Consider the following 10,073-nt stretch of genomic DNA (forward strand, 5'->3'; position numbering starts at 1 on the left):
TGTCAACAACGCATCACTGGAAGCCTAAGGCCACAAAGGCCAATAATCTACTTTGCTCTCATTAAAATAAATCAGTGCCCTCAAAAACCAGCATTCCTCCAAAATTTTCATCAAACAGGAAGGAATGAAAACATAAATATCTTTAATAGAATGCTATGTAGCCATTAAGTCATGTTTTCAAGAAGTTTTTTAACATTATTTTCTGATTGCAAACATAAAAGATAATACGACATTCAAACATTACAAAATATTTAATGTAGAAACCACAAGCCACATCCACTGATCAAATCTGTTGCTATACTAAACCTTTTGACATCCATATATAGAGTAGCATCAAATTTTTACCCAAATGAGATCACATTAGGTGTTCTGCATGTGTGTGCTTTTAACTTTTATTTTTTCCAGTAAACTTTATGCCCAATGTGGGGCTGGAACTCACAACCCCAAAATCAAGACTCGTGTGCTCTGCCGACCCTGCCAGCCAGGCGTCCCTTGTGTATGTATTTCAAAACCTAGTAATTTATGATGGTTATCTTTCTATACTAGTACATATAGATCTACATCATTCTGAAGGCCACATAATATTCCATTCTACAGGTACACTGGTTTATTTAAACTCGGTGAAACCACTAATGTAAAAAAACTTTTAAAGCATTAAATGAAAATAATGGGGCATAAAATTGTACAGCATACGTGGCATTTACATGTATACCTATTTATATGCACATAGAAAATGATGGAAATATCCACACAATGGAATAAGGCAGTTTTTAGAAAGCAAACCTATAGATAGAAGTGTATTTATATGGAAATTCTTGTAGATAGTGCTAAATAGCTACTAAGTAGTATGTGTGCATACACAAAGAAACACACCCACAAAAATGGAGACTAAAAACATAGTGTACACATTATCTGAGCTCTCCAGGTGGCATATGACACCTTCTCCCCGCCCACCAACTACTGTCTCACATCCCAGGAACTTCACTCTTACAGCTTGAGTTTGAAATGTTAATGAACTGGGTATGATCTCATTGTGCTAAAAAAACAAACACACAAGAGCAAACAACTACAAGGATATTTAAACATACGGAAATACATATAAACTAAGCCAGAAGAAAATTTCCATATAAACTAGTATAGATTATTCATAAAAGGGGGATAATAAAAAAATAATAAAAGATACTACTTCTTTTTTCATTTTAATTTCAAATGTTATTCTAAGTTTATAATTGGAAACAAATTTTTGAATATAAAATTCAAAATAAATTCAATTGCTGTTGGTCTTTCCTTTTCCTTTCTGCCTACTACTGCTAAGCAGCATGCCCTCTGCTGTGGTGGTCCCCGGGATGTGGCCCCTGCTTACGAGGACACTTCATCTTCCCCTCTGGCCACCTCCCACTGCTCCCATGGCACCCTCCACTCGCTGCCTGTATCACTTGATGGTGCTCCACACCCACGCCCTCCCCTCTGGCCTCATAGTTCAAACTGAATTCTGGCCACATGGCAAACCCATCACCTTCATTTCCTGACTTGGAGGTGGACCCTCGCATACCCCTACTCAAATTTCTGCATTTCCTTCTGCTCTCTGGAGTACAGATCCCAGTGTGGGTTGAGTAGCAGCCAAGGGCAGGATCTTAAAAGGTCTGACCACATTTGGCAGACAAAGGCAAAGGTGGAGACACAAAGGGACCAAGCCCTGGTCCTAGGGGCCAAGACCACCAATTCCAAGAGGAAGGAAAGAGAGGAGATGAATGACAGAAAGCAGTCTCTCTCTACCCTGGGCAGAGGGCCTTATGGATTTCTAGCGTTCTTTAACCTCCAAATATTGGTTCTTGCATACACTAGACATCTAACCATGAAATGTTATATGCATCATAAACATTTCATGCAGAATAAATTTCACTTGTGAGCCTGACCACTTAAAACTACAGGACAGTGGTGCCGCCTGTACAACAGTGTTGCCACTGTGGTTTCTACCACAGTATTTGCGCCATTCTTTGAATGTTTTATAGCACTTTACTTCTCTATTTCATAAAAAATGAATAGAAAACAAAAGTATGGGCCTCACATTTAATGTAACTGAAACAAGGATGGAATTCATCAGACACCTCTGCTACAAGGTGGGGCGGGGGGGAGGTGTCTTTGGCCTCAAACAACTGAACTGGGAAGAAATCAATTAAAGAACACAGATCAGAGGCTTGGAAACATTGAGTGGGACACGTGAGGAGAGCTAACGAAATCCTGTGACCCCACTGTTTCACCTCAGGCTCCCCACATCCCATCAGTTGAGAAAGAAGCTCCATGAGAGCTTCTTCAACCCCATTTCTACTTACTTACTTTGGCCCCTCATCATGGTGCACCTAGATTCAGCCCCCTCACTCATTCTACCTACCTCATCCGAGGGGGCTGGAATTGAGAACTTTAAAGTCAGGAAGCGAGGAAGTTACTTTCTTCGTTTCTTGGGGACAGCATGGTGTGCGGTCTCCTCTCTCTTCTCGTTTGCTCCATTCTCCTGCCTCTCTCTGCAGACCGACATGCTCTACTTCAGCATGCACGTGGTAAGCGCTGCCCCAGCCCCAGTCCTACCTCACCTCCCGGTGACACGCCCAGTGCTGACAGCCTCAGCAACCCAAGTTCTCCGAGTCTGCAAGTACACACCGCAGCTCAAGTCCTAGGGTGGTGGTTCTCAAACTTGGGGTGCCAAAAGCCATCTGAGGTACTTGTGAAATACATACCTGCCTTTCTAGATGTGACGATCTAGGAGGCCTGTGGTTCTCTAGGATAAAGAGGCATTCCAATAAGCACCCCAGTAGTTATACTTTGAGAACCACTGCTGTAGGCTTAGGTGTCTGGTCTTGTTCGAATAATCACAAACAGAAGCATACGGACAACAGGGGCTGCTGGGGGGCCAGTTTCATATGGCAATGTCAGCAAAGAGTAAATGACCACTCTCCCTACCATCCTGGCCGCAACCTCCACCCTCTGGTCTTTTAGATGGCTCTTCTCAGATCATCTCCACATCACCCTGGGCTTACCTCTATCACAAAGGCTTAGCACTTACCACACTGCAGCAAAATTTCCTTGTTGGTGTCCATTCTTGTGGGCTTTCCCCCAGAAATTTCAGAAGAGAGGAAATAGTATCTAAGAATTGTAGTTTAATGATCAGACCCCAAATAGTTCAAGACGAATAAAGCTACTTTAAAGAGAATGTCTTCTGAGCCAGTATGACTAACCTGGCCATATTTTCACGTCAATTATTAGCTGATCATTTTTTTTCTCCCAAATGAGAAAAAAAACATGAAAAGATAGGCCACAAACGATGTACAGGAAAGGGCTACTCTGGTCAGACCTAATTTGAGTGGAAATTGGGAACAAAGAGGACTGGAGATAGGAGACCTCCGGTGTCCTAGTTACCCTAGCAAGAGCTTCACTGTAACCAGATGCTGGCGCTAGACTACCTAAAGGCCAGTGCTAGTGAACCTTCACCTTCTCTCATTTGGATTCCATACTCACCAAGCAATCTTTTCATTATGGTTTCATTTCCCATGTAGGTCTGTCTACAGGGAGAGAATCTGTTGATCATACACACTTTTGAGTATTTGGGTCCCTGCTATAGTTATCTCCCACTATAAGCTAACAAGCCAGAATGGAGAAAACAGGAACATTGTACTTTAGTACAAAACACCGGTTTTCAACATAAACTAATATGTCAGTAGGGTTTACATAGGTTTCCCCAGCTTCATTAATGTGGATCTACTAACACAGGATGAGTCCTTAGGTGAAATAAGGTTTCTGAGTGTCCACAGGCTTTAGGACCAGACACTGGATACTTGAGGCACTCACTGAGGCCAGGCATAAACCAATGATTCCCAGGGACCAACCTGAATGGCACATGAGCCTTCCTTCAGATGGTAACACACCATCAGCACAGCCACCTGTTTTGGTAAGCATGTTTTCTTACTCGTCATTTAACTACAGTTCTCACTCAGCAGACGTTGAGGCCAGTGATTATGTCACCCACTTCCAGAGATACAAAGTCTGGCATGGTTCTGTCCCAGAGTGGGCAGTTTCCATGTTTGCTGACGGAATGAACAACTTTTGCTATTTTGCTCACTTCCCCACACGATGTGATTCACTGCACCTGACCTGAAGCAGTCAGCAAGGTGTGAAAGAAGAGTACGGGGCCGACTGAGTCTCTTAGTAGTTCTCTAATATCCAACTACTTCACTTCTCCCCCTGCTCTGACCCTAATCCAAGCTATCATCTCTCACCCAGACCTGAAATGGTTATTGCTGCAGCCACTGTTTCCACCCTCCTCTTCAGAACCCTACAACAGACCGTATTTTTAAAACACAAATCTGATTCTCACGTTACTTTTACAGCTAAAACACCTCAATGGTTTCCCACTGTGTTTCATATTGAGCCCATATACTTACCACTCACTGGAAGGCCTCTCACAGCACAGCACCAACTGACCTCTTCCCCACCTTGATCAAACGCCACTCAATTCTTTCCTTTGCTCCAGGCATCCTAGACTTTTGGCTCTTCTCTCTGGAGCCCTCAGAAATGTCCCTGTGCCCTCTGCTTCAGACTACTCTTGCCACAACACACTACCATCCTCACTTCTTCAGTGCTCAGCCTGAGCTTCCCTGGCCTTCCAGAAAGGCCCTATGTGGCCTCTTTCAGGTTAACTGTCCACAGTGAAAATTCTCTCTCAAAAACATCAATTGTACAATTATTTTTTCAAAGTCTTTCATTACCCAGTAGACTATGAGCTCCAGGAATACACTTCTTTTCCCACTCTAGGCCATGTTTGCTAGAAGAACCGATGGACCTCTCATGCTTCTCTAATCACCCAACAAGAGAGAAAAAGTAGGCCTGAAAGTGCAACTGAGTGTTGGGGGGGGGGGGGGGGGAGCGGGAAATGAAGGAAACTGAAAAGCATAGCATGAGGCCAAGGAGAATTTCTGGCAAACACACAATTCACCGGAAGAGTCTGGGAGTTTTCAGAGAGCACAAACGGGTACTTGCATGGCTGTATAGAACACGTATGCAGTAGAAAAGTGTCAGGATGAAGAAGAATGTGTTCACTCTAAGGATGAGTGTGGCAGTGTGAGAAGGGAATTCAGCTCACCTGGACCTGGACCCGGACACCTAGTGTTTGGACCTAGTTCCTCTTCCTCTGGCCAGGTGTCTCTGAGAAGGGTAGGAGCTCGAGAAGGCAAAGCTGGGGAAGGAAACGAAAACATGAGATACCAAATTTACTTTGCAAATACCAGATTCCTCAGACTGGAAAGGACTGCACCTTTATCTCCTCCAGTGGCAGAGGTCAAGTGAGACCAGGAGAAAGAGTCTTCCCTCCCAGGATGGAAGGGCCCTGGGCATTGCTCCCTGAGGCAAGAGTTGTACTGTGGACTGTAATCACAGTCTCTTCCCTGTGGGGTTATGCCAATGGCTGTGCAAGTCATTCTCTGAACTTCTTAGAATGTCTTCTAACAAGCAAAGCAAAACAGTAAAGACACAGGGCTTTGGATATAGAAATCAATTCAAGAACCCAACTTCCCACTTATTAACTATGTGATGCTGGCAGTTCCTCTAAAAGCAAAGGACACGTGTAGGCAAAACTCAGGAAAACAATAGCTGAAGTGGTACTATTATTTATTTACATATTTACGTATTTTACACACCCCATACAATACTTAACAACTTGCTTTTGTCTCTGTTACTCCTCACCACAACACTGTAATCTTCTAAGTATCACTTTATAGAAAAGCAGATGCTCAGAGAACTCAATCTCAGAGCTCATGGCAGACTGGTACAGATGAACCTAATGTCACTCTGAAAAACAGAACATCTACTGACATTTTCCGTGGAGACCACATGGATTAGAGATACAGGTACCCCTTAGAAAAGTGAGTTAAAACTCCAGTTTTGCCATCTAATAGCTAGTGATGCAGGGAAAGAAGTTTAACTGCATTGTAAATTTAAGTACTATGAAAAGATTATCTTCTATTAGGACCTTAGTATTATTGCCATTAGGTAGTTACTTCATTCCTTAACCTTACCCACCATCGTAGAGGTTTTCAACATGCTCCAAAATGGGGGGCTTACGAGATGCTTTGGTGGAGCTAGGACTAGAGGTGCCCCAGCTGGAGTCTAGGATACACGTAGGCAAACATGGTGAGAGCTACTTTAGTGCTGGAATCGCGGTAGTCCTCCAGAGGACGCAGGAGCAGTGCCACAAGTGACTCTGCGCACGTGCACCCCCCCCACCCCCGCCACCAGCAGGTAGCCCCACCCAAGAACCAGGGCGGCCCCCCTCCCCCCCACAAACCACGCCCGGACATGCCTAGAGTACCTCCCCTGGATTGTCTCCCGTGCCACGCCCCTCTCCTGTCTGCAGCCCTGAATTGTCCAGTTCCAGGCTCTTAGACATTTTTCTTTGCGTAAACTCCATACTGACCTCAGAGCCTCCACACCCCAAAACTTATGTCCACAGCACGCGTCCTCTTCCCACAGCACGGGTCCGTCTTCTGGAGACCTCACCTTCCCCAAATCTATTAAAATGCCGACATCTGAACCCCAGTCACTCAAACGGACCCTCAGGGCTGCACAGATGAACTCTGTCCCCACATTCCTGAGACTTGGCTTTGGTGTCCTTCGAGGAAGTATCTCGCCTGCCACCCTGTTGAGTGGCCACTGCGGCAAACGCTCTGGGCTGGCCAAACTGGAGCCTACACAGCAAACCTGACTCCTGTTCTTAGCCATGCAAAGGTGGATAGGGCTCCCCAGGACCCCTCAGTCACTCAGGACACGGCAGTCCCACCCTCAAACCACCGCCTACAACTCCACGGTCCTTCTTGATGGCGCTTTAGCAACCGCCTACTGGCCAACATGGCACAAGGATGGGCAGGTGTTTGCAGCCCGGTGAATCTGGACCCGACAGCCCCTCCTTACACCCGTGCCCTGCAGCTCGGCCATCACTCAGATTGCGCCTGCGCAGCAAGCCCCAGCTGCCCACTCTGGGCCCGCCCCCTGCAGCCAAGCCGTCATTCAAGATGGCGCCTGCGCAGTAAGCTTCGGCAGCCACCTCTGGGCCCGCCCCCTGCTGCTCCTCTGTCATTCAAGATGGCGCCTGTGCAGTAAGCCTCGGCAGCCACCTACTGGACAACAAACATACTGCTGGGATGGGCAGGGCTCTCCAGGGTCTATTTATCGTTCAGGACAAGACAGCCCCTCCCTCAGGCCCACCCCCTGCAGTTCTGCCATCATTCAAGGTGGCGCCTGTGCAATAAGCCTCGAGGGGCCACCCCACGCCAACACAACCCAGGCCTACCCAGCCAATGGGTAGGGGTCTGCAGTCTCCTGTTATTCAAAACATGAAAGCCTCTCTCAAGCCTGCTCCCAGCAATACCACCATCACTGATAGTGATACTTGCACAATAAGCTTTAGCTGTCACCTACAGGTCTTAATATCAATCGAGTGGGTGGGGCTCTGCAGCCCCTCCCTCACCCCGCCCCCTGCAGGACCTCTGTCACTCAAACGGTGGCTGCGCAGTAAGTCTTGGCTGCCACCTGTCACACAGTAGGCGGAACTCCGCAGCCCCTCCCCTTGGGCTCAGCCCCTGCAGCCAAACCCACGTGCACTCAAGATGGCGCCTGCGCAGTAAGCCTCAGCTGCCACCTGTCGGCCAACAGCGTCAGAGTGGGCCCAACTCTGCAGCCCCGCCCCTTGGTCCCACCCCCTACAGCTAGCCCCACTGTCACTCAAGATAGCGCCTGCGCAGTAAGTCACGGGGAGCTCTGCAGCTCCTCCCCCCTTGGATCCACCCCCTGCAGCTCGGCTGTCCTTCAACATGGCGCCTGCGCATAAGTCTCGGCTGCCACCTGTCGGCCAACAAACAGTACTACAGTGGGCCGAGCTCTGCAGCGCCTCCTCTCCCCTTGGACCCGCCCCTGCAGCTCCGCTGTCCTTCAAGATGGCGCCTGCGCAGAGAGTCTCGGCAGCCACCTGTCGGCCAACATGAATAGTGCCAGCGTGGGCGGGGCCCGCAGCAGGGTCAGTCCCCCAAACTGCCCGTGGTCCCACCCCCAGCCCCGCTGACAGGGTCTGCGCAGCACAGCTAGGCTGCTCCCGTCCCCAGCATTTCCCCTAGCCAAAAGATGGGGCCAGACACACCGCAGGGTGACAACCACAAGGGAAGGCCTCTGCCGCGCCCAGATATCACCAAGGAGTAACAGCCGGTGCGTCCACAGCCTGTAGCTCTGTACCTCAGTACTAACAGTTTCATGGCGGCCGCGACCGCGGCAGCCGCGGCAAACTTAGCACAACGCTTGGCTTCTCCAAACCACATGGACCCAGCCAACAAAACGGTCTCCGGGTCACTAGCCATGGCCCATTCTCAGAAGTCAGAGCTTAGCCCTCAAGCCAGTTGAGGTGGCACCGTCACGGCAAACCTCTGCAGCCAAACCTTCGACTGGCAAAGAAAGTGCGAGGTAGTCAGGACCCTGAAGCCTTCAGAGCATAGAACATAGAACACGGGGTCACCACGGTCCCCCCCCCCCCCCCCCCGCCAGCCCTCGGCCCCGCCCCGCTGCGGCCAGCCAGCCACCATCGCACCAGCCTGCGCAGCAGACCTTAGCCACCCCCATCAAAGATGGCGCCAAGGTAGGAAGGATTCAATGATATCGTCACAGCCCAGGCTAGCCGCAGTCTCAACCGCCCTTGGCCCCGCCCCAATCCGCGGCCAACCAATCAGGATAGCGCCTTTGCAGCAAATTTCACCGCCCACACCAAATATGGCGCCAGGTGGGCGGGGCTCCCCATCACTCACAGCCCTGAGAAAATACCCACAGGCGTGAAGCCCTCGGCCCCGCCCCTCACGACTTGTAGCTCCTCCCGCCGCCACTGCGGCAAAACAAGCCCCGCCTCCAAAGTCTGGCAAGGATGCTGAGACAGCCTGAGAGACCTGGCTGTCAGGGACGCCGTGGGACAGACGTAGTGATCTGTAGCCCCCAGACCCGGCCAGCCCACCACTTCCCCAGCACCCACCCTGGCGGGCTCGCCTGACACAAGTCCGCGGTCATCCCGTCCCCGTCCCCCACCTCCACTAGGCAAGATGGCGCGGCAGCCCCCCGGCTCCGCGGCCACCTCAAAGGGGCAGCCGGTCCCTGAAACCCCGGCCAGACACGCAAGATGGCGTCCGCGGCAAGCGCGGCAACCCGAGCACCGGACCCGTTGAGAACCCCACCAGGCGGTGTCCGCCGGCTGCCTTCCCCCTTCCCCATCTGACCAGGGTCCCAGAGTGCAGCGTGTGACGGCCGTGCTGCCTCACGCGGCATCCGGACACCGTCCTGACACAGACGTGTAGCGCGGGGGTCCGGCCGGACTCACCTCCCCTCACCACACTGCCTCGGGCCCCACGGCTCGGCCCAGGAGCAGCCCGTGTGCACAGTCTAGCACGCCCACAGGGCCCCTGGCGCCCGGCGGCGCCACCAGCCTAGGGTGGACATGTCCGCTCCTCAGCTCCGACCTCGTCCTCCCCGCGGCTCCCAGCGTCTGCACGGAGCCTCTGCGCGCGACTCCTTGTCAGGCTCTCCGCAGAGGCGGGGCTGCAGCGCAGGCCAATGAGAGGCCGAGCTGCCCACCCCGGGCCCCCCTCGCCACGCCTCTGAGCGCTGCCAATCAGGCTGCAGTTGCCGTGGCGATGGCTTGGCGCGAAGGCAGGAGGTTGACGTCAACCCAGCCAACACCAGGGGCCCCTGACAGGGGTCTCGATAAGGGGGTGTGGGGGTGTGTGAGACCCCCACACAAAGAAACGGGGGTGACACGCAGAAGGGCTGACCAACAACTCCCAAACACAAAACCAATGAAGAAAAAAAAATACATTTGTCCCAAAAGTGGAAATCCTGCGGGCAAAACCATGTACGTTGAAGTGTGAAGAACGAGAAAGTGGGAGACGACACGTTTGCGTCCAGGACACGCGAGAGACGCGGGGCTAGTCCCTCCGTAAGCCAGGCTCTCTCGGGCCCCGGGCGGTACAGGCCGAACCGCGCCAGAAACCCGGGCAGCG

General features: G+C 50.9%; 1 protein-coding gene across 8 annotated transcripts in view; it reads right to left on the reverse strand.

Annotated features, from left to right (window-relative positions):
- PEG3 (paternally expressed 3) overlaps positions 1 to 9,576 on the reverse strand; it is a 32,804-nt gene extending 23,228 nt beyond the window's left edge. For 3 of the 8 annotated variants that reach the window (XM_027037422.2, XM_053210584.1, XM_053210583.1), the window contains exons 1-4: positions 9,395 to 9,576; positions 5,135 to 5,227; positions 3,062 to 3,104; positions 2,393 to 2,522 (exon numbers count right to left, since the gene is read on the reverse strand). The gene's annotated coding sequence lies outside the window, so the exon portion shown is untranslated. Of the gene's footprint in view, positions 1 to 2,392; positions 2,523 to 3,061; positions 3,142 to 5,134; positions 5,228 to 6,463; positions 6,826 to 9,394 lie in introns of those variants that run through there. The other 5 variants (XM_027037421.2, XM_053210587.1, XM_053210585.1 and 2 more) reach the window with 4 other exon arrangements.
- Positions 9,577 to 10,073: the final 497 nt, after the last annotated feature.

The sequence above is a fragment of the Acinonyx jubatus genome, chromosome E2 (genome assembly GCF_027475565.1).
Source record: "Acinonyx jubatus isolate Ajub_Pintada_27869175 chromosome E2, VMU_Ajub_asm_v1.0, whole genome shotgun sequence".
NCBI lineage: Eukaryota > Metazoa > Chordata > Mammalia > Carnivora > Felidae > Acinonyx > Acinonyx jubatus.